This window comes from Pinus tabuliformis, chromosome 6 (genome assembly GCF_031772625.1).
Source record: "Pinus tabuliformis cultivar Carrire ecotype Pingquan chromosome 6, CPIR1, whole genome shotgun sequence".
Taxonomy (NCBI): Eukaryota; Viridiplantae; Streptophyta; class Pinopsida; order Pinales; family Pinaceae; genus Pinus; species Pinus tabuliformis.
This window is the reverse complement of record NC_142292.1, coordinates 362,912,962-362,939,022: the sequence shown is the minus strand read 5'-3', so window position 1 is coordinate 362,939,022 and position 26,061 is coordinate 362,912,962. Positions and strand designations below refer to the sequence as shown.

At 37.9% G+C, this 26,061-nt stretch overlaps 1 protein-coding gene across 2 annotated transcripts in view; it reads right to left on the bottom strand.

Annotated features, from left to right (window-relative positions):
* LOC149258804 (uncharacterized) overlaps window positions 1-26,061 on the bottom strand; it is a 75,321-nt gene that overhangs the window by 1,144 nt on the left and 48,116 nt on the right. Inside the window, exon 2 of one of the 2 annotated variants that reach the window (XR_016256971.1) lies at window positions 20,576-20,712. The exons of the other annotated variant lie outside the window; for it this stretch is intronic. The gene's annotated coding sequence lies outside the window, so the exon portion shown is untranslated. The remainder of the gene's footprint in view (window positions 1-20,575; window positions 20,713-26,061) is intronic. 2 annotated transcript variants of the gene reach the window in all.

Here is a 26,061-nt window from a genome sequence, read left to right as displayed (position 1 = left end):
CCAAAGTGATTTGCAACATTTTCAACATACAAAGAACTTGACTCTAATATCTACAAGGCCATATGAAATTGTCAAACAACCAAATATACTAGAAGACATAAGAGTATTATAAGTTAATATGACAATTAAACCCAAAACAAGTAAAATTAGTAGTTGACGTGATAGCAAGAAAACCCTATAGGCCAAATGAACCAATCCATTTGTTCTTGATAAGAGGTGCAAGAAGAGGAAAAACATTTACAGCACTAGCAATTTTCCAATCCTTAGTACGCATGCATAATGGCACATTGGCTTATAATCCATCACAGCTAAAAGGAATAATCACAGCGCATACATTAAACGTTGCATTCAATGCAGGCGATGTCACATTACATTTTGCATTCTATTTACCCTTTCACAACATTGATTGGCCTTAACTAAACAATGAAAAGTTAGATACATTATCAAAGCACTTTGAACAACTTCGTGTACTTATATACGAGGCATCACTTGTTGGTGTAACAACGCTTTATCGGATTGATGAGGGACTCCGCCAAATCTTGCATACACCAACTTCATATTTTGCTAATGTTGACATGATATTCTCTGGTGATCTCTACCAAGTAAGCCCTGAAGAGACCCTCTTATATTTGAAAACCCAAGAATCAACAAAAACATAATTCCATATGGCTTTTGGTTTTGGATAGTGAAAATAAAATGTTATCAACTATATACATCAACGCGTCAAAAAGGCCCAATCTTCATCAATGTCTTAAATAGGATGAGATTAAACACGCAAGCTGATTAAAATATTGCATACATTAATGAAAATTGTCATAGGCTGCAACCTTTAAATCCACTTTCCATTACATTTTGTACGTTTTGTACTGAAAAAAGGATGTTCATAATCATAATACAAAAAAAAAAAATCACTAGCACATGGACAACAAATAACATTGAATGTTATTAATGAGCATGAAATTGTTGGATCAAATTATTTTGCTTTTGAAAAGATAATAACATTGTCATCAACAATAATAGTCAAAAAAAAAAAAAAACATGTTAGTTGAGTTATATGTAGGAAACTACAATAGCAATTGATGGATTAGTCAATTGTGTTGAAGGCATTTTCAAAGGTTATTCATTCAATAACAATGGAACTGGCATTGTTTGGATAGAATTTCCAGACATAGACATTGGAAAGCATCAAAGAAACAAATTCAAAGAGCTATATGAGATAAATATCTTGTCAACTTGGACACCAATTTTTCGAATTGCAAAAGCATTAGCAATGTCTCACAACAAATCGCAAATCACAATACGAAAACAATTCCCAATACAAGGAGCTATATGAGATAATATAAACAATTCCCAATACAAGGAGCTATATGAGATAAATATATTGTCAACTTGGACACCAATTTTTCGAATTGCAAAAGCATTAGCAATGTCTCACAACAAATCGCAAATCACAATACGAAAACAATTCCCAATACAATTAGCTTGTGAAAACAATTCCCAATACAATTAGCTTGTGCACGAACAATACACCGAACACAAAGACTAACATTGGATCAACTTGCATTTGACCCAACTGATGTCACCAAACATGGGTTAGTATATACTGCACTATCACGTGTTACAACCATTGACTCATTATATTTGATTAACAAACTAACACCCCAAAAATTTCATGTACATTTCATGTACAGAAACTAGAAACAATTGTTTCATGGAAACTGAAATTTACCAAAAAAAAAAAAGCCTAGCAACCCAAATGTTTTATCAACTGCGACTTTAAATACAAGTAGTCTACATGCACATCTTAGTGACATCGCCCATGACACATACTTATTGGACAATATGATTCTATGTTTTGAAGAAACACACTCGTACATTCCACCCAAAAACAAACAATTTCTACCATTCCAACTTTGCCATAGCAAATTACATGCATGGCATCCTCACTTGTGTAAAGAAGAAGATATTGATCAAAGCAACAAAAACATTTTGTAACAATAAAATTGAACTCACACTAATTGACATCTACTTCCAACACCCAATTTGCTTAATAAACATTTATAAGCGCCATTTGAACAAGTGTCTACAATAATAGAAATGATTACAAAAGAAAAATCACAACCCACATATGTTAATTGTGTCTTCTTAATCAGTAGTGATTTTAACATTGATATTCAATTAGAAACAACTCACAAACTACATATGTTAATTGTGTCTTCTTAATCAGCGGTGATTTTAACATTGATATTCAATTAAAAACAGCTCACAGTTAAGCTCTTACATAATATATGAAAACTAGGAACTTGCAAGAAATAACAAGTTATGTCCACGATCAAAAACAACAACGATAAATCATATCTAAACAAATTTTCCTATTGAGCAATGTGAAATCAATCTTGCAAATGCATGATTGTACCATAATTTATGCTTTGCTACAACAAAAATCAAAACATGTTATATGCTTTGTTGCATTTCTGATCACAACAAAAGCTAAATTTGTTTGCATCCCTCGTTTGCAACAATCCAAGTACAATAATGTGCTTGCCTTAGAATTGTCAGTGCATCTAATTTATTCTTTGTCTTTTGGTTTCATAACTTTCTATTTTCATTAGGAAATTTGCGGTGTCAAAACTGAAATGTGTTTCAGTTACACAAGTAGTGTTTCAAACATCTAACTCTTGTGAAATGTTTTCAATAAATGATTTACAATATATTCATTTCCTTTGTGTTTTCATACATGTACCAATAGAAAAAATGTCAACTTGTAGAGCAGATAGTGCAACAAGTTGTTGCGCAAATGAATAGAGTCATTAAGCAGATAGTGCAACAAGCAGAAACGAATACAGTCATAAAGCATATAGTGCAACAAGCAGAAATGAATCTAGCCATTTGGACAAACGGTTCACCTTTTTTCCTTTCACAATCAAGAATGAACCAACCAGACTTTGCATTTTTACATTAATTAATTTTTACATTTTCTTTGCCATTTTAGTGTTTTTCGTCTTTGTATTTATACACTAATCAATTTCGCTTTTTCTTTTGTCATTTTACTCTTTCTAAAATAGCAAGCAAGCAAAAGAAAAAACAACAAAGCGAGAAATAGTGGCATCGTCCATAATGGACATTTGCATGGGAAGTTTAACAACTATTTTTGAAGGTTATGTGTTTGTGTTATATGGTCCTGCTTCTACTCCAGTACCCTTCTCACCACCGAAGGCACAACTTAACAACTATTTTTGAAGGTGATGTGTTTGTGTTATATGGTCCTGCTTCTACTCCAGTACCCTTCTCACCACCAAAGGCACAAGTTGTACACGCCGACCTTGTTGATGTGCATGGACAGCTTACAATAACCATCAACATAACTGATAAACTAATCACTCAATTTGCCTCGTATTTCTCTGCCGGCAAAAGTGTTCGCATAACAAGATTCAACGTCACTGAGAAAAGCAAATATGAAAGAGGTGATGCTAGCCACTGCGTCTCGTTGAGAGAAGCAAATATAAAAGAGGTGATGCTAGCCACTGCGTCTCGTTGACTTCAACATCTGTCGTTGAGACAATACCCATGCTTTGTTCTGAACGTTCTATGCTTTTGGAAGCAAATATAGATTATTCAGTTGGAAGCTTCACAACACTTGTCATAGGATGCCAGCAAAACAATTGTCGATTTGAAATATATGTCAAAGACGGTGAAACAAACAGTGACTTTGCCACATTTTCGTGTCAGATTTTCTGTTTTATTATGCTTTGCTTTTATGGTGTCCATTTTTGCTTTTTCTTGCTAAAAGAATTTATGTTTTGATGTTTTTTTTGTTACAGCTACTCAAAATTTTCACTTGAATTTTTTTCAAGGTGTATTAGGTGTATTTGACCAAACAGCACAAACAAAAATGTGTTGAACTGCAATAAGATATAGTAAGGGGAAAGACAGTCTTGCTTCTTTTCAAAAACACGGTTCGAAGTGGACCAAGAGTCGAACCAAGAGAATCGCATACCATATATACATGGTTCGAAGTGGACCAAGAGACTTCGAACCAAGAGAATCGCATACCATACATACATGTTTATCAGGGTTTTTTAAGCCACTTAATGATGAATTGACAAAATCTTATCTATAGACTCTAAAACAAAACTCTAGGCAAGTTTTGAATTGCATTTCAACTACTTATATATAGACTCTACCAAAAACAAATGTTCAACAAAGTTTTCAATTGCATTTGAACTTTTTATAAGCATTTCTTTATTTCTTCTTGAATTATTCGCTTTTTCTCCTACTGTTTTTTCTTTTCCTTACATTATTCATCTACTATAAACCTAACAAAAATATTTGTATTCCCAATTGAACTACTGCAGATTATTGGAATTCTCAAAATAGTTATCTGTTTTGCTTGCCATACAAGCCATTCAGCGGCGAGTGTAAACAGCTAATTAGAACAACGGAGGACTGTCCAGTTGATAACTTGCTTTATTGCACAAACTGTGGTGACAAAAAGCTATTGTCTTATGAACACAATCTACAATGTAGAATAAAAGATGCAGATGGCAAGCTAGATTGCATCCTTAAGCATCCTTTCAAAAGACCACCTTCAAATCTTCTTTCCAAGTCTTCTGCAAATATCCTTTGCATAATATAAACAAAACATCTCTACAACTGTTTTCATGTTACGTGCATTTTCACTCAAGTGAACCTTCACAATTTCGATAGACAATATCATTCTCGATATCAAGAAGATTTGATATCTTCAATTACTTTGTTAATCTTAAGTTTTGTAATATGCATGTTGACAGTTCCATTAAGCCTCAGTTTTGTAACATGCATCTTAACAGTTGTAAATATGAAAAATTTTGTATATGTCTTCAGAGTTTTGTTGTTCAATGAAAAAAGATGTATCTTCTTTCTCTTTGTTTTTAGCCTATCTCTCCATTATAATGCTTGTTTTTTGCCATCAGTGCGATTTTTATTGTTTCAATTTTTTTCCACTTCCATTTGCATTTTATTCTATTTATTATAATTTAAATAGTGACATCAATCCTAACCACTAGACCATATAATCGCCTGATTATTAGTTGTTACCCTAATCTTATTTGGCAGCAGTTGCGAACCAATTTCTTTAAAATCCCACAGAAAATAATTTTCCAAGTTCCTCCTTTATGCCCCAGCTGACCATACCTACCCAACTTTGAAATTTCTCACTTTCTCCCTGTCATGCCAATGAGACAGTAGCAGCGCCCAGGGCCCTTTTCACTAAGGGCTTGTGGAATTCCCGATACGAAAGGAATGAATCATAAAGCAAAGCAAGGGAATCCAACAAGATTTTCACACAGAGAGAAGACGGGGAGTTCCTGTGACCCAAAAAAAATTATATTTTATGGGGTCATAATTGCTGGAGGAGGAGGAATAATTAGCCTTCTTGTTTACACTTGTTCTCACAGTCTCCATCTCCCCACAGCAATAAAATTGATAATCTTTTGAGTTGGACCGGAATAATTAGCCTTCTTGTTTACACTTGTTCTCACAGTCTCCATCTCCCCACAGCAATAAAATTGATAATCTTTTGAGTTGTAAAAGGTCCAACTGCTATCAATGGCTCCACATGCATGGTGCCTTAACTTGCTTCAAAGGTTTTCCTTCTCTGACAGCTTTTGCTAAAAAAAAACAAATCAATATAGTTGGTAATGGCCATGTGATGTCCTATATTGAGGATGATGATATTATAGAACTGTAAATGATCTCAGCCACTTCAATGCGTTAATGCTCTTGGCCCACAGGCAAACCAAGTTTCTTGACCGACCATCCAAAATCTGCTGAAGACATACATACAGATAGACTTGTATCTGTAATTTGGTGTTGTGGAATTTAGTTTTCTCTGTTATTGGAGATTGATCCAGACTATTTATGATCTTATCTGCACAGAGGGATTAGTTTTGCTGCAGCCAGGATCGGACAGAGGTGCAGTGAAAGAATCCAAGTTTTTGTTTTGCTTATTGGCGTTTCTCAGCACTTGGGCAAATTTTCTTATGTCTGGTAGTGAGACAACTGTGTTTTTTAAGTTGCACAGAGCAATAATCCTCATAGAAATAGTTGTAGGTGAAGGTCAAACTAACAGAATTAGGGTGGAATTGGAATTCAACATCTGTGTTATTGGTAGAAGTTGATCCGAGAGGACAATATGGCTTTGAATTCAAAGAAAACAACCCACTTGGCATTGGATTCAACTAAGGCAGCCTCTTTGGCATCGAATTCAAAGAGTTTGTGTTCTAAAGAATGGTATCGTTATATTCTCGGTGTTTTGTACACATTTGCTCCCAAACATCCGATAATCTCATCTATGCTCTTTTGTTTTGGGCTATTGTATGTTGTTTATCCTCGGCTCTTTTTCTTCTAGTGTCCTCTTCACCTATGCTTATCTTCACTGCCCTGTTCCTGGAAACACTGCTCAGCCTTGGGCAACCTCACATACCCCAGATTGGTGACATAGAAGAAGAAGTTTATGTCACAAAGTTGTCGAACTGAAGATTCAAAGAAGGTATTGATGATTTCTCTACCAGAAGATATATTGATGCAGAGAATCTTCTCTACTTCAATTTCCAACCTCTCATGGTACCATTTATGTTGGTTCTCCTCCTAAATAAGGTACAAGTCCTTATATTCCTTAGAAGCCATTGAAAACTCAGGTTCAAGACCTGGGAGCAACCTAGTAAAGCCTTTCAGGAACAAATAAAGCTGGTGCATATCCTCATATTAAAGGGATCATTCATATATACAAACTTTAGTTTGAATCCAAGGTAAAGCTTCAAGGAGTGTTGTTTTTTCATGATGGAGAAACTCGCTTTAAGCTTTACAAAATACATTAAGGCACTTTATGATCCATCACAGGAAACAATGCTTTTTGTTAACAATGCTATATAAAACAGAAAATGTGCGACTCTTTACCCAAATAAGGATAGAGCCCACTGCAGGAAACTGCTGCCTAAACATCCTAAAGAGGAGTAGAGGCAAAGAAACGGAGACAGGGGACAGAGCTACTAACTACACCAAACAGAGCTAGCCTAGGCATGCACACTTCTACCACACCTTATTTGTAGAGGAAATCATTGGGCTTAAGAACCTCATGGCTTGCTTGCATTTCTACTTCAACATGTGTCCATTCTTTGACTACATCTTGCACTACAAAACCACCAAAGTGACAGGTAATCTAAAAAAGGTTATGGCATTCCTTGTAGGTAGACATTGAATAATAGCATTTTGGCAACTTCACCATGAGTTACAACGAGAATTTCAATCTTGCAATATATCGTCTCTGCAACACTCAATTTTATTCTCTCAAATGCTCTCCTTACTGGTTATATGTCTAGTTACATGAAATAGATAATTGCTTCAGAAATTAAATCTCTGTCGATCTTGGAAATGTTGCACTAATTTGAATTTCCATGTTTAATTCTATGCTGCAGTAATATGTTGTTGTTGTGATATTGTACCCTATTGCCAAAATCTGCTGCAAATGTCTCTTAGAGGCTTAAAAAAGTGTTTTGTTTAGATCTTTTCTTAGAGGTTAAGAAAAGATGTATCCCTTGGCAGATTCAAGTTGGCATGTCTTTTGTTTAAATATTTTCTGCTCGAGAATGACACTGCTCTTTTGATTTTTAAGCTTTTGCAAATTTGCAGCATTTTCAACATGTTATGAACGGTGTACATTAATTTCAAGATATTAGAATAGAATTGTAATTTTGATAGGTTCATGTTTATTTTTAATTTTATCTTTAAGCAATACTATATCTTGATCTCTGAGGTTTTTTTTACTGCAGCTTTTGGTTGTTCGCAAATAATGATTTATGTTCTTAAACAGGCCATTGGGCTCCTAATCATTTCTATTCTGCAGCTCTCTTCATTGTTTGTTGACATCCATTGGGCTCCTAATCATTTCTATTCTGCAATTGTCTTCGTTGTTTGTATGTTTGCTCTTTATCATAATTATATGATTTAAAGGCATCAATGAAATTGAGTGCTTGCTCATTTGCAGTGTGAGCAAGTTCCTCCCATGAATAATCCATACAAATATTCCAAATTTCCAGATATCAGTTTTGCAAACTTGCAGAGTGCTCATTGAGAAATTCATAAGCACTTTGTCAAGGACCATGGCAGAGATAGCACTAGTCAAGACATTTATTGCAGAGCAAGTTCCTCCCATGAATAATCCATACAAATATTCCAAATTTCCAGATATCAGTTTTGCAAACTTGCAGAGTGCTCATTGAGAAATTCATAAGCACTTTGTCAAGGACCATGGCAGAGATAGCACTAGTCAAGACATTTATTGCAGAAACTTACAGTAGTTGCAATTTGAAAAATTATGAGTGGTTCTAACTAGCTGTGAACTTTTATGATTATAAAATTTGTTTTTTGTTTATGATTTGAAATATTACTTTGGCAGACTTGACTTATTGCAGCATTTTCAACATGTTATGAACTATGTATGTTATTTGGATACAATTGTATAATCTGGAGCTCTTGTTACTGGGTTGTACTTGAAAATTCTGCAAGTAGCGATTTATGTTCTTGGAGTTTTTCACTATTCCTGTTTATGCCCGAAGGGCTCCTAATCATTTCTATTCTGCAGCTGCCTTTGTTCTTAATTTATGCGTTGGCATGTTGTCTTGATAATGTAATTCCCTGCAACCTTAGAAATGAACCTTTTATTAAACTATGTAGAGAAGCACCTAAGACAGTCATGAAGGTCAAATGTTGTAACTGTATTTAAGCTGCCCTCGGCATGCACCAAGTGATACTGACACTAATGATCATGTCAACATGGCATAAGTAGAGTTCACTTCAAGTACATTTGCAGGGACTTACTGCTTCGCAGCTCGACTTGTTTATAATTTGAATTAGTCCTCTCATGTCAATTAATAATATGGTGAGTCATGTCCCTTCAATTGTTCACTTTTATAATCTCTTTATACTCTAATATAGAGTATTTAAATATTTTCTCAACTATAGGATATATATGATAATCTTTATTACAATTTGAATTAATCCTGTCGTGTCAATTAATAATATGGTGAATGTCCCTTCAATTGTTTAATTGACACCTTTTCACATCACACAAATCTTATGCCAATAGTGGCGGCTTGAATGGATCGGTAGATTGATTTGTTTAGGCAGTGAATCTAATAGACACCACTGGAACAATTATTTCCCTGTTTCAGGGGACGTCATGGGACAGGTTATTGGCAAGTCAATTGGTGGCGCATCGGTTTAAGGTTGATGCAGACGACAAGTCAACACTGTGGAGGGGTAGACGACTGGCTGATGGCCAACAGTGGTCGTCGTCAATCACATTGTGTGTGGCAGCTCGCAAACAGAGTTGGCATGGGAGATGGCAGCAGATTGGGGATATCGCAGAATAGTTGACGTCAACTACAACTATGATGGAAGCTGCAAGAGAATTGAGTAGTGGTGGCGACTTAGGTCGAGGCAATTGTTTATGGCTGATCGGAGGCAGCGGCGGCAGGCTGTGGCAGCATATAGCAACTGGCCAGAGGCTTTGGCAGTCGAATTGTCTTTATGTTTTTGTTTTATCTATATATATATATATATATTTATTTATTTTTATTTTTTTTTATTTTTTTTAATAATTCTCGTTTTTTCCAATTTTTTTCTATATATATATATATAGCCAAAGGCTTGAATGACAACACTGGAAAAATGGAGAAACTCCAAAAACTATGTAGCAAAACACTTTAATCGCAACAACATCAAAGTTGACGAAGAGTTGATGGCCAAAGACCGGAATCGGAGAACAAGGCTTTGATATCAATGTAACGAACAACTTTGTTTACACTCTGATACCAATGTAACAAATAGAATATGTATATTGGTTAAGTAATCCAAAATAATTGGAAACTAAAGACATCCATCGAGGATAAGAATATTTATATTGAATAGTGTAATAAAATATTTGATATGAGATATGTTTACAAATGAGGGTTTGCTCATATACCTAGGCAAGTGCCCCTTCGTGAATGGTCATGTCCTTAGAGACACGCCTCTTCAATAACTAATTATTGTTTAATTTAATCATTATTTATGATTATTATTATTATTATTTATATTTTTTTATATTTTTAATTCATAATAGAGTGTTGAAATGTAGCGAGTAAAGGTCTTTTGGGTTGTCCCTTAACCATTGAAGACCTCAATTTGTCCTTCTCTCAGTGTGAGTGCAAGCTCATGAGTTAGATTTCAGTTAGGTTGAGTTTATTTCCAGTTTACTGAAATAATCATCAAGATGGCATGCGTAGAATTGGAGCATCAATTAAGTGGAGTCTTCATCATTTTGACTACAAAACAAGGGGCCAGTTACAAGTTCTGTTAAAATTGGCAACTAGGGCCAAATTCCACTTTAGACAACTCATTTGATGGAGATAATGATTGCATTAAATTCCTCTTTACGAGAGGACCAAAATTGATCTAAAGATCATCAAATTTGGACAGGCATAAATGTGTTTTTGAATTTATGCCCACACGTGTAAATTGTCAAGGTTGGCCACAGCATCATGTAGGCTCCTGAAGCCCAAGAGACATGTCACTTCACCCTCAACGACTTGTATAAATACAAGTGACTTCTCACCTCATTTGGCATCATCATCACTCACACATTATTTTCTCTCCTTCTCTCAATGGTTCATACAACTATTGGGCAGCTCTACTTTCTCACACGTGGCAAGGAGGACAAGTTTTCTGATTATAGGGCCGATTTTTCAAAGTTGTTGCAAGGTTTGACCAATGTTGACCAGGCACTTTGACTCATCCTTTGACTATGATTTTTGTGGGAAAAAATCGTTTTTAGCAGACCGTATTGTTTGGCACAGAAACCGAGAAATTTTGGGTTGTTTGACACAATGTTGCAGTTATCGTTATCAGGATATTATTGGCGAGGGGAAAAATCGGAAAAAAAATCATAAAAATCAACAAATAATTGAAAAAAAAATGTAAAATACAAAAATATTCATTTTTTTTCAATTTTTTTAACATCTAAAGCATCTACAACATAAAATAAATATATTGACACATAAATATGATAAAAGAACTAATATATAAGATGTGTAATATCATTTCTAGTGCTACATCACATATAACAGTGAATCATGCCCTGAATAGTAAGTCATGACTCCTGAGTCCCAACTCATCCTCAAAATATCAACAAAAAATATAATAATGTATCTCATATCACCAGTCATAATGTCATATACAATGAAATGAACCAAATAACTAAAGTCTAATACTACTAATTTCCTCTTACGAGAAAATGCAATAGCTTTCCCTTTCCCTCTAGATGTAGATGTCGGTGGAGTTGGCAATGGACTCTGTTGTGCTCTAGAAGCTAAAGAACTAGGAGCTATAAGAGGTAGACCACGTCCTTTACAGTAGCAGGGGTAGCCCGGGTAGGTGGTGTCACCTCCTCCTCCTCCTCCACTACCTCCTGCTCTAACCAATCATTGGCATACTCCATGAGAGGCCTCTCAGCCTCAACCCTCCATGCAACAGTGGTGTCAATCCCATCCAATGAGATGGCCTCCATATCAGGTATCCTCTCAAGTTTCCTCACCCACAATCAAAGATTGTAGTAGACGTAGACCTTGTCATTAAGTCGTTGGGACTCTAACCGGTACAAAGATCATGAAACAATAATTATAAAAAAAATTATTGTTTAATGAATTCAAAAAATTATTTGAAAATTTGCAGTATTTTAAGTTTTAAGTTTAACTTGTTGCGCTTCTTGTTGTGTATTTTTTCAAATACACTCTTGTTGTGCTCGCATCCTGCGGAGCTACATGTTCGGCTGAGGATTCGAATGGCAATCTTTTGCAAAAGGGGTACCCTGGCACCATACATTCTCCACCATGCATCTACAACAAAATTACAAATAAAATTTTAAATAAACATCAGAAAAATAAAAAAATAAAAAATAAAAAATAAAAAATGAAATTTGAAAGTTAAAGCAAAGTATGAAGTTATGTACTTGAAGAGACAATGAAATTTGAAACAAACTAAAAAATACCTGGCATTTTAGTCGTCCTATCAGTCATAGCCATGTCAAAGCCAAATGTGCCACCTGCCATCCTATATGTCTCAATTTATTTGAAGATTTATGTACGTTCTGCTGAAGATCGCACCATCCTCTGAACACAGGTTAAGAATCCATCCATGATCTCAGCATCAAATACGAACCCACGTGGGTAAGAAAATATGGGGTTCAGGTGGATCCATGCAGCATGAATGGGACGATGGAGTGTTTTGTTCCATCGTTCATCAATCACTTCCCATAGGAGGAGTTGTCTCTAAAACCGCTCATCTCCCTTATCATCATAGTAGGCCCAAATGGATTCTTTGGCCCTGTCCATGGCCTCATACCAATAGCCCATTACGGACTTCTCACCATCAACTAATCAAAGAATGTAAATTTATGGTATGTTCTATGCTTAGAGCAGTTTACTTATTTTTCTTATTATTATCCATAGATTAGCAATCACATGTACATTAAGTAAAGTGCAGATAGAACATTAAACGATCGACAGAAAACAAGCCAAAACAAGAGACACAAGATGTGGCGGCTAGCCAGGGACAAACCCCAATATGGGGAAACCCTTTGATCAAATCTTCTTTTATCTTCAATAATTCAGCAAAGAGAAATAGTACAAAAATCTGATTTACATCAGCAGCAACAAACCCTAGATCAGCCCTAAACTAGGGCAGTCGATATCTGTCAAACCGGTGGTCGGATCTCCTTGATTCCTTCACCAGAAAATGCAACCTTCCAAGGAGAGTTAGGTTCACCCACTGCGCAGTCCAGAGAGAGAGAATGATGGTCAACGTTGGTCAAACTTCCGATATGCAGTTGCAGCCCTAAAATCTATGTCATTCCTTTCACACGTGTGAGAGAAAAGTCTTTTCTGCGCAAGAGAGAAAAGAGACTCTTCTCGGCACAGGAGAGAGAGAGATGTGATGAGAGTGAAGTGTGCAAATAAGGAGAATACTCCTTGTATTTATATGCAAAACGTTGGGGTTGAATAGATGCGATTGTTGGGCTTCTGACCCTACATAAGTTGCTGGCCAACTTTGACAATTAGTCCATAATCAAAATAAATTCATATCTCCATAAATACTTATCGGAATCAGATGATCTTTAGATCAATCCTACACCTCTCGATGAGAGGAATTAGTAAAAATATTATCATCCATGAATAAGGTGACCCACATGAAGTTTGGCCCTAGTTTCCAACTTTAACACTCCCTCTCAACTAGGGAAAACTTCATCTGCAATCTGTCGGACCGTCATCAAATGCATTGTCCTATATGGCTTGACCCTTCTTGCTCTGCTCTGCTTTACGCTGCTTGGTTCTGCTCTACTTTGCTCGAATTATGAAGAAGAAGAAATGATCGAGGATGTATCATACCATCCTCCACTGACCGAAGTCAATCTCAGAGTGTGTACGACTCTCACTGGTCCCAGACCAATATCATTGATCCCAGATCAATGAAGGTCATCCTAGCATAGGCAATACGGTAGATACAACGATGCGTCCATCAGTACTACTATGGTCCCTATCCTCATTTCCCTGCTCATTGATCAAATGAGAGGTACTCCCCATGAGTCCCAGACTGCATGGGTAGGATGCCTCGACAGGAGAACTAATCATCCTGTCCACAGGAGAACGAATCATCCTGTCCCACAAGAGAGCGAACTTGTCCACGGGAGAGCGAATCATCCTGTCCTCAATCTCCATTGAGAACACATCATCCAGGCCCACAGGAGAACTAATCATCCTGTTCCATAGTCGCCAAGGGCTGTCACAGGGAAAGGTTGAACCCTTTTACCCTGTACCGAGTGCATCAACAGGGGATGGTGAGTCACCCTTTGTTCATGTGTCATTCCAAGAAGTACCTCGCGCTGCCCTGGAGCTCCTAGAGCTCAGTACATCATACTTGACCCTCGTCATAGGGTCTCTAAATGACACCAAATCGTTCTCGGAAAGTCAGGAATTTGACCTTTCCTAGGGCCTTTGTCAAAATGTCGACGACCTGTTCATCTATACCGATATGTTGGAGCCTTATTGCTCCTCGCTGCACCGTATCTCAAATATAGCGGTACCTGATATCAATATGCTTGGAGCGATCATGAAATACGGGATTTTCTGATAAACCGGTCCCGCTCTGGTTGTCACATAGAATCACGGTGGTATCCAATGTAAATCCAAATAGCTCACTGAAGAGATTTAGCAACCAAACTGCCTCACAGGAGGCCATGCTAGCAGCAATATACTCTGCCTTAGCGGTGCTCAAAGCCACAGACTTCTGCTTCCTACTCATCCAAGATATTGAAGCAGATTCCAAGGAAAAACAGCGCTCGGAAGTGCTCTTACGGTCCACCACACTGCCTGCCCAATCACCATCAGTATATCCAAGTAGTCTCACATCTCCGGCAATGTATCTTAACCCATAAATAATTGTGCCACGAAGATATCTCAACAGATTCTTGGCACCAATCCAATGTATGCGGTGACGTTCAACCATATGTGGACTCAATGTGTTGACTACAAAGCATATGTCTGGACGGAAGTTCACTAAAAACATTAATGCTTCGATGAGTTGACGATACTCAGTGGCATTTCATAAAACAGGACCAACAGCACTACCTCTTACCTTTTTGAATTCAAGCTCCATCGGGGTAGTTACGGGCTTGTAATCCACCATATCGAGTCTTTCCAATATCTTGACCACATATTTTCCTTGAGATAGGAAAACTTCCCCTAGCTTCTGCCAAACTTCGAGTCCTAGGAAATAGTGCATCAGTCCTAGGTCCTTCATTTCAAATTCAGAAGCGGACTCCCTCTTACATTTGTGAATGAGAGGGTATGCACCCGTTAGAAAGAGGTCATCAACATACAGCACCAGTATGAGAGGTTTTTCATCTTCAACCTTGAAGTAAAGGTTGGGGTCGGCTTCACTCCTAGTGAATCCTAGCTTCATCAAATAGCTATTGATCCTCTCATACCATGCTCAGGGTGCTTGTTTCAGCCCACAGAGGGCCTTCTTCAACCTGCACACATGAGATTTTCTATCATAAATCTCAAATCCTTCAGGTTGCTCCACGTAGACCTCTTCTTTGATTGAACCATGCAAGAACGCGGTCTTAACATCCATCTGATGAGTTTCCATCCTTGTGAAGCCGCAAAGGCTATGATCGGGCAGATAGTGATAGATCTAGCAACGAGTGCAAATATCTCATCATAGTCTATACCTTCCTTCTAGGAGAAGCCACGAGCAACAAAACGAGCCTTGTACTTTTCAATACTTCCATCAGCTGCATGCTTTATCTTGTAAAGCCATTTAGAGTGACAATTATCTTGTCCAGGGGTCTGGGAACTACTTCCCAAACATCATTCTTCATAATAGACTCATATTCTTTTGTCATAGCATCCTTCCATACTTGATGCTTGACGGCATCTGAGAATGATGAAGGCTCATTTTGAATGATCGTGCTCGTGATGGTCAGGTATCCCTAATACCTGTTTGGTTTCTTACTTTCACGGGAGGTTCTTTGGGGTACAGTGTGTCCTTCAGCGTCATCAAGTGTCACCCTAAGCCATGAAGGCCTCTTCCTAAAAGAGGAAGGCTCAGGTGGAGGAGGATGAATAGGGTCCATGGGTTCTTCCACATCGGGTATTGTTTCATCATCTTTTTCTTTCGATTCCTTGGTGTCAGCTTCTTGAGAGCTCCTCACAGTAGGAAGATTGTTCACCTTGCTGAGAGCCATATCTTCGTCAAAGGTGACATCATGACTAATCACGACTTCCCTTTGACCGACTACATAGATACCAACTACATAGATTCTATAGCCCTTAGTAATTTCACTATAGCCCACGAAGATTCCTTTCTTTCGATATGCACTCAATTTGTTCCTTTTTTCTTTCGGCACATGAAAATATACAGGGCTTCCAAAATTTCTAAAATGAGATATGTCAAGTTTCTTACCGATGAACATTTCTTCGGGAGTCTTGGAACCCAATGTTTGTTGGGGGCATCGGTTTTGTACATATACAGCGGTATTTGTGGCTTTGACCCATAGAAACTTCGGAAGTCTTTGATCATGGAGCATAGCACAAACAGCTTCCACAATCGTACAGTTCTTCCTTTCTGCCACACCATTCTGTTCAAGAGTGTACAGTGTAGTAGTCTACCTCTTAATGCCAACCTCTTTACAAAAGTCATGAAACTCATTAGATTCATATTCAGTCCCATTATCAGACCTTAATATCTTTGATATTTTTTTCGGTTTGATTCTCGATCAAGGCTTTGAAGTGTCAAAACCAGGAGAACACTTCACCTTCTTTTTCAAGAAGTATATCCAAGTCTTGCGAGAATAGTCATCTGTAAAAGTGAGGTAATATGAATATCCTCCCAAGGAGTTCACAAGCATCATACGAAATATGTTTGAGTGAACTAACTGCAATATATCGGAAATCTTGCTTTGGCTCGAAGGGAATGGTCCCCTTTTTAGCTTTCCTTCAGCACACATCCAGGACATACACCTTCTTGCTCTGATCTGAACTCAAGCATCCCGATCACCATTTTTCTTACATCAAGTAGAGCTTTATAATGAAGGTGAGTAAACCTCCGATGCCATAGTTCGGATTGAAAAGATGTGTCAGAAGACATGACACCTAGCAGACTTCCTCCGACCTGATATAATGAATCAACTCGAAACCCAAGAGTGAAGGCATATTTAATATTGTTTTTCAAGGCACGTACCTTGCCATCGCTAAAATCCACCTTGTAGCCTTTGTCTTCCATTGCCGAAATGGACACCAAGTTCTTTTTGAGATCAAGTACATATAATACATACATCCTGTAGGTGGATTGTATTACCTTGATTCAATTTAAGAGAGACACTACCTACACCTTTCACGGGATATTTCATATTATCTCCAAGGACAATTTCCAGGTTGGTTTCTTTCTCCATCAGATTATGGAGAACTTCTTTGTAACCAGTGAAGTGCCTTGAGGCACCACTATCAATAAGCCAATTTCCTAGCGAGTCCGGAGGAGCAAAGGTAGATAGAGTGGCTCGTAGATAATATTCATCCTGCTTATTGTCAACAGTGTTAGATTCATACCTGGAATTTCTTGGCTTCTTGAATGGTTGTCCTCTTCCTTGATTTCCAGCACTCCTTTTACCTCGGCCATTTGACCTGCCATTTCTTTGATTGCCTTGAGAGGGATTTTGATCATCATCCCGGTGTGAGTTCCTTTTATCAGGACACTCCCTTGCATAATGACCTGGTTTATTGCAATGATAACATTGTCCTTTTCCACCCTTTGGTCCATTCTTCCTTTTCGAATGGTTTCTTCTTTTAGCATGAGAAGAAAAGGCAATGGGATGACCTTTAAGTGTGGGCATTTCCTATTCTTCCATTCTTGCTTCTTCTTGAATGCATCTAGCCATTAATTTCTCAAATCCAGGAATTACATTATTGTTGAGGAGAGTAGCCCTGAATATATACCATTCAGATGGTAGTCCTCCAAGAGTTGTGAGTGCCATTTCCCTGTCAAGAATTACTTCCCCAATAGATACGAGATCGTTCTTGATCTCGTTGATTCTTAAGAAATATGGTTGCATATTTTCATCTTTGCCCTTCTTAATTTCCTTCAGCTTATTTTTAAGAAACAGAACTTGATTTGCATCATTAACTTTAAATAAACTCACCAGTCTATCGTAGATTTCCTTGGAGGTGTTTAGCTCAGAAACATAGGCCACCAAGCGCTTGTCGATAGAGTCTCGAATGATCTTCTTTGCTTTGACTTCTCCGGATTTCCATTTGTTCCTGGCAGCAGCAGGTGCATTTGATGGAGGCTCAACAATATTGCCTCTCACATGGTCCAACACTCTCTAATCTTCTAAAGTCAGATCAAAAGACATCTTCCATCCGTGATAGTCAAACTTCTCACAAAGCTTGTCTTCAGCGGGGAAGAGTGTTGAGGACCCCATAGTTCTTTTAGGAGCCTTGCCAATCTTCTCTTCGATGATTGCTCTTGCTCAGGCTTTGTCTTCACCTTAGCTCTGATACCATGTTAATTTATGGTATGTTCTATGCTTAGAGCAATTTACTTATTTTTCTTAGTATTATCCACAAATTAGCAATCACATGTACATTAAGTAAAGTGCAGATAGAACAGTAAACGATCGACAAAAAAAAAAAAGCCAAGACAAAAGACACAAGATGTGGCGGCTAGCCAGGGACAAACCCCAATATGGGGAACCCTTTGATCAAATCTTCTTTTATCTTCAATAATTCAGCAGAGAGAAATAGTACAAAAATCTGATTTACATCAACAGCAGGAAACCCTAAATCAGCCCTAAACTAGGGCAATCGATATTTGTCAAACCGGTGGTCGAATCTCCTTGATTCCTTCACCAAAAAATGCAGCCTTCCAAGGAGAGTCAGGTTCACCTACTGCGCAGTCCAGAGAGAGAGAATGATGGTCAACACTGGTCAAACTTCCGATCTGCAGTTGCAGCCCTAAAATCTGCGTCCTTCCTTTCACACGTGTAAGAGAAGAGTCTTTTCTGCACAAGAGAGAAAAGATACTCTTTTCTGGGCAGGAGAGGGAGAGAGAGATGTGATGAGAGTGAAGTGTGCAAATGAGGAAAATACTCCTTGTATTTATATGCAAAACGTTGGGGTTGAATAGATGCGACTGTTGGGCTTCTGAGCCTACATAAGTTGCTGGCCAACTTTGACAATTAGTCCATAATCAAAATAAATTCATATCTCCATAAATACTTATGGGAATCAGATGATCTTTAGATCAATCCTACACCTCTCGGCGAGAGGAATCTAGCAAAAATATTATCATCCATGAATAAGGTGACCCACATGAAGTTTGGCTCTAGTTGTCAATTTTAACAAAGAACCTTTACCAAAGGTTCAATAACGGTTCACACCTCCTACACTCCCGCCCAAAAGTCTTCCTGGTATGAAACTAATCTGCATATGGTCTCTCCCTCTAGTTTGTGGCTTATTGTCAAAGCACGCCACTCCTCTGAAAAAACATTCTCTTCACATCCCACAGAGAATTCAAGAGGGATTGAAGAGATATGAAACTGGTGGCAAACCGTGTAATGGCGGGGCGCACCAACTCTTTGTTGTTGGTGAATTTTCTCATCAAGCTAAGCACAGATGTATGATTATATATAAATTTTGTAATGCTTTTTGATGACTCAACAATATCTTTGACAAAAGAAATTTTTCCTATGCCCTCCAACATCAAATCAATACAATATGCAGCACAAGGTGTCCAAAATAAAGTAGGATGTCCCTCCATAAGCATCCTGCCAGCAGCAACATAATTTGCAACATCGTCCGTTATGACTTGGACAACATGTTCTGCACGCACCTCCAAAATAAATACATCCAGCAAATCACATAAAGTTTTTGCATTTTTGATATGTGAAGATGCATCAATAGATTTCATAAACATTGTCCCCTTGCGACAACTAACCAAGAAGTTTATAAGGGTTCTCCCCTTTTGGTCGATCCAACCCTCTGACATCACAGTGCATCTTGTTTGTGCCCATGATGCCCTAAACTCCTCCAATCTTTTGGTGCAGTCAACCTTTTTATTTTGAAGAATCTGGCCTCTAAATTCATCATAAAAAGGGATTTTGTACCCTGAGCCAACAGTTGCAATAGCATCAACAGCAGGCTGAAAAAATGGATTGTTCCTTGCAACGCTGAAAGGAATATCACTCCAAAGGAAAAATTTGACCAACAACTTGTCAGCTTGTTCTTTCTCAGTTTTTTTAAACATTGAAATGATAGATGGTTGTAAACCAAGCGTGGTTCTAGGAACAAAAAATGATGAGGCAACTACCAGGTTGGTTGTAGATATTGATGCTAAAGTAGAACCAGTGCCACTTCTTTGTTCACCTGAGCCTAACACCCTCTTTGCTATTTGTTTCTTCATTTCTGCTTTGGCCTCTCTATTGTGTTCTAAATTTTCCAATGATCTCATGGCTCTTCCGTTGATTTCCGGATTTGTATTTGAGAAAGGCCCTACATCAAATCCAGGGATTTGTACAAGGTAATACTTCAATCTATAAACCCCCCCTGACATATGATGCCCACACAATTTGCAACTCAAGCTTATTCTATCAAACCCTCCATCAGATTCATCAAATTCTCACAAAGGGTCCAATTTCCTTGACATGTTTATAACTTGGTTGAACTCTTGACTTTTGAGTTTTAAATTTGTAAGATGAAGTTTGAACTTTGAACTCTGAACTTGAATGGTGAACCTATAGCAAAATAGGGATTGCAAGTTAAAAAATTTAAAAAAAAAATTACATACATGAGTAACACGACAAAACACATTGAATTTTTCACAATTTAACAAACAAAAACACCATCAAATCAACTCAAAAATATTTAATAAACCAATGGGTTATCAAAACCCAACCAAGAACAAAACAAAAAAAACAAAACAAAACACATAAATTTGGTGCCCATACCGTTTTGTCAAAGAAAATTGATCCTCTCCTCCTCAGCGCTTAATCCACCAGGGTTTTGAGTCATTTTCTCCTCCAATCAGCGCCCAATCGACCAAGGTTTTTCTCCTAGGTCACTCCCAATCCACCACTGCCACTATCTGTAGAAATGAATAAAAAAAATCAATTTTTGTGGTGTTTATAACCCATTGTCCATTGACCCGACGATAAAAACGATATCAAATCACAATAAAAACGAAATTATCGCAATTTTTTTAAATTATCACGATTTTTTCCGAAAAAAAATAGCGAATAAAAAAAAGTACGCATAGAAATCGGGCAATTATATCGTTGTTTTTTAAAAACCGCAATAATACGATAAAATCGCAACTTTCGCATCACTGGTTTGACATGTGTTGACCATAGGTTTGTTTGACTGCAAATTTGACTACATCTTGACCAAGTTTGACTATTGATTCATTCACTATTTTGGGTTGATTTTGATCTCCTATTCAGGGCGAGTTTGACTAGGTTTGACCGAGCTTCAAAGGAGATATTTTGTTGTTGATTTGACAACCATTGACCCATTGACCTTTTGGGTAGGGCTGAATTTGACAGCGTTTTTTGACTTTGATTTGGCAAGTTAACTTTGACTTTTTGTACCATCTCTCTATTGAACATTTGATATAATAATAAGAAGAACTGATCAAAGGGTTTCCCCACATTGGGGCTTTTTTCCCTGGCATCCGCCAAATCTGGTGTTCTCTTGTCTTGGCTTATCTTCTGCATTTTGTTTCATGTTCTATCTACTTTTACTGTCACTGTGATTAATGGTTAGAGGGATTATTACTGGAAACTAAATTGGAAATTGGAAATTATGTTGCTAAAGTACATTGGAGTAATTATGTTAAGCATAGAACATACCATTGTTAACTAAAATTAGCATGGAATCAAAACTCAGCTGAAGAAAAAGCCCAAGCAAGAGAGAGAAACGCAATAACTAAGAGAGATCTATTGGATAGGTCCCCATGGCTTCTACCTCTTACTTCAAGACCGAGGACAAGCTCAATGACAAATCTGACTATCATGCATGGAAGATGACTTTGGACTTGACTTTGGAAAATCGTGATGCAATGGACTATGTGCAGGGAAATGTGATGGAGCCTCCTTCAAATGCACCTGCTGCAACAAAGATGTAGCATAAGAAAGGTGAGGCCAAAGCTATGAAAATTATCAAGACTCCATTCAAAAGCATTTGGTTGCCTACATTTTTTATTTGGGAACATCTAAAGAGATGTATGAAAGCTTGTTGGGATGTTCAAAGTGAACAATGCAAATCAAATCCTCTTTCTCAAGAACAAGTTGCAAGGACATCAATATGGATAAAGTGGAGTCTATCCAACCCTACTTTATGATAATATCTCAAATCAAGAATGACTTGTTATCTATTGGAGAAGTTATTTGTGACAAGGAGCTCTTGCTCAAAGCTCTTGGAGGTTTTCCAAGACCATGGGAGGTATTTGTCACCACCATTCTCAACAATGAGAGGAGATAAGGTTTCGAAGAGTTATTGGCTAAAAGCACTCAAGAGGAAACAAGGATAATGGAGAGAGACAAGCCCTCAAATGGAAATGAACCAACTGCTTTCCCTGCTCATGCAAAGAGGAAAAACAATGTTGGTCCAAAGAGACAGGGTCAAGGATTCAGGCAAATATTCAAAGAAGGAAGAAAAGGAAGGTGCTACAATTGCAACAGGTTTGGCCACTGTGCTAGAGAGTGTCCTCACAAAAAAAATTCTCCAAAGTATGATGACAACAACAGCCACAACAATTTCAAAGGCCATGGCAATCAAAGAACAACAGGTTCAACAATAAAGGAAACTCTGAAACAAGAATGCTCCCGCTACTCGATATGGAAATGGTTGACCTCCCAAAAGAACGAGAAACTTTAGGTATGAGGAAAGTAATGTTCTAGAAAAACAAAATGAATTTTATCTTATTTTAGCACTATCTACTGCCTCTCCTCTGGACACATTGGATCATTGGGTGATTGATAGTGGAGCCTCAAGGCACTTCACTAGGTACAAGGAGGCCCTCTCAAATTTGGTTGAAAAGAAGACTAATTTGGAGATCATACTTGGAGACAATGCCACCTACCCCATGAAAGGGATAGGTATTGTCACTCTTCACTTAAATCAAGGTCAAACCATTCATCTACAAGAAGTGTTGTATGTGCTTGATTTGAAGAAGAACCTGGTGTCTATTTCTCCGATGGAATATAAAGGCTTCAAGGTAGCATTCATTGATGGAAAGGTACGTAATTGGCAAAGAAACCCTAAAGATGCATTCACCCTTGGAATTAGGGTTGATGGTCTATATCAAATTGGAAAAACCCCTTTTGGGCCCTTCACTTGCGACACTTCTCTTCAATCTAAATTATGGCACCAGAGATTTGCCCACCTTCATTACAAAGCCTTACCTGAATATGGAAGGAAAACGGTCACAAGTATCCATGAGTTCAACATGAATCATGAAGGAGTTTGTCAGGGTTGTGTAGTTGGGAAACTTACAAGGGGGCCATTCCCTTCTAATGAAAGCCAAATTACCGATGTTCTTCAATTGGTCCATTTCGACCTATCTGGTATGTTGCTCGTGACATCATGTGGAGGATACTTATACTATGCAATCTTTGTGGATGACTTCTCACGCAAAACATGGATATATTTCTTAAAGAAGAAGGATGAAGTGTTCAAATGGTTTTGTTCTGAATTGGTGAAGAATCAAACCAAGAAGAAAATCAAGATATTGAGGACTGACAATGGAACCAAATATGAATAAAATGAATTCAATGATTTTTGCAGAGAGGTTGGCATTAAGAGGGAGAACCGTTCCATACACTCTCAAAATGGAGTTGTTGAAAGGAAGAATCGAACAATCATGGAAGCCACTCATTCCATGCTCCATGATCAAGGCATATAGAATTTCTTATGGGGAGAAGCTGCCAAAACTTATGCATGTTCAAAATAAGAGACCACATCAAGCATTGGATTTCAAGACACCCAAGAAAGTTTTCACTGGTAAGAAACTTGATGCTTTTCATTTTAGAATATTTGGTTCCCATGTATTTTCATGTGCCTAAAGAGAAAAGAAACAAGTTGGAAGCCGCTGGGAAGAAAGGTATATTTGTTGGCTGCAATGAAAATTCAAAGGCATATAGATTCTAGAATCTATGTGCCTGGTCAAAGGGATTTGGAAGTAAGCCATGATGTAACCTTCGATGAAGATACTGCCCTTGGGAAAGCCAGAGATCTCCCTATCCCAAAGAAGGATAATGATGATGTTGCGGAAAAACAAAATGAACATCCGACAGATGAGACTATACCCGATGTTGAAGGTCTGATGGATCCCACTGATCCATCTCTTGGTGATCCCTCTTCCTCAAAGAGAATGAACATCCGACAGACGAGACTATGCCCGATGTTGAAGGTCCGATGGATCCCACTGATCCATCTCTTGGTGATCCCTCTTCCTCAAAGAAAAGACTTTTTGGCTCAAAGATACACTCAAAGACGTTGAAAAACATATTGCTCCAAGAAGAACATTTCGTGAAAGTAAGAGGTTCAACAGGTATTGAGGGTACTTAACTACTACGAGTATTAATGTTCAAGATGAGCCATGTACATTCGAAGACGTCGTAAAGCACCAAGTCTAGAAGGATGCGATGAATTAGGAATATGAGTCTATCATGAAGAATCATTTATGGGAAGTGGTGCCTAGACCCAAGGACAAGTTTGTAGTCACCTCAAAAAGGCTATACAAAATTAAACATGGAGTTGATGGGAGTGTTGAAAAATATAAGGGCAGCTTCGTTGATCGAGGCTTCTCTCAAAAGGGAGTGGACTATGACGAGATATTTGCACTGGTTGCCCGAATACCACTATTTGATCTATTATTGCTCTCGGTGCCTCTCAAGAATGGAGTCTACATCAAATGGATGTTAAAATTCTTTCTTCCATGGTTCACTTAAGGTGGAAGTCTACTTGGAACAACCTCAGGGGTTTGAAGTACAAGATCGAAGGACACAGGTATGTAGGTTGAAGAAATCCCTCTATGGGTTGAAGAAAGCCCCTAGGGCTTGGTATGAGAAGATTGATAGTTATCTTATGAAGTTGGGATTTACAAGAAGTAATGTTAATCCTAACCTATACTTCAAGGTTGAAAAGGGCATGCCTCTCATTTTGGTCCCTTATGTAGATGACCTCATTCTGATAGGTGTCAACCCTCTCATTTATCAATGCAAGAGGGAGTTGGCTTTCGAGTTCGAGATGAAGGACCTAAGACTGATGCACTACTTCCTAAGCTTGGAACTCTGGCAAAAGCCAAGTGAGATTTTCCATTCTCAAGGAAAATACATTGTGAAGTTGCTCGAGAGATGTGGGATGGTGGATTGCAAGTCTGTGTCTACTCTAATGGAACTCAAATTCGAGACGCTATATGGAAGTGTTGCTAGGCCCAAATTGGCAAACCCTTCTAAATATAGACAACTTGTGGGGGATCTAATGTTCTTTGTAAACTCTCGTCTAGACATATTGTTAATTTTAGGTATGTTCTATGCAAATAGCAAATTTACTTTAATTTTCCACAATAGCTCAATATCAATTCCAGATTAGCAATCACATTTAGCATGATAGTAAAATGCCAATAGAACATAAACATAGATCGCAGAAGACAAGCTAAGGCAAGAGGACACAAGATGTGGCGCCAGCCAGGGACAAACCCCAATGTGGGGAAACCCTTGATCAATTCTTCTCATGTTCTTCAATAGTTCAGCAGAAAGAGAGAGATAGTACATATACATCAGAAGTCAACACTTTGACTTGTCAAAATAAGAGTAGAGATCTTCTCTAAGAAGATGTCACATGAGGTAGATGATCTGAACACAAGTGATTCCATCACCTTATTGTACCTATCATTGTGTTGCACCATCATACCATGTCCGTCATCATTGTGCTACACCATGTTGCACCATCACTGAGTTGTACCCAACATGTTGCTCTTCATCATCATGTTGCATTATGCATCATTGTGCTGCACCATTGTCACTGTGCACTATGTTGCACCATTCATTGTTGTACCCATCATTGTGCATTGTGTTGCACCATTCGCTGTTGTACCCATCACTGTGCACTGTGCTGCACCATTCACTGTTGTACCCATCACTGTGCACTATGTTGCCTTATTCATCATGTTGCATTATGCATCACTGTGCTACACCATTGTCACTGTGCACTATGTTGCACCATTCACTGTTGCACCCATCACTGTGCACTATGCTAGACCTCAGGGCAACGTTAGCTGCTTGCTATGGCTTGCAACCTAGCAAAGCAGCAAGTTGTAACTTGTAAATTCTTTCAACAGGCCTAAATAAATCTTGGAACAAGCTTATTAGTTACCTTGGTACAACATTGTCATCTATTGTGAATTTAGAACCCCTTAACAACACCTTGAGGC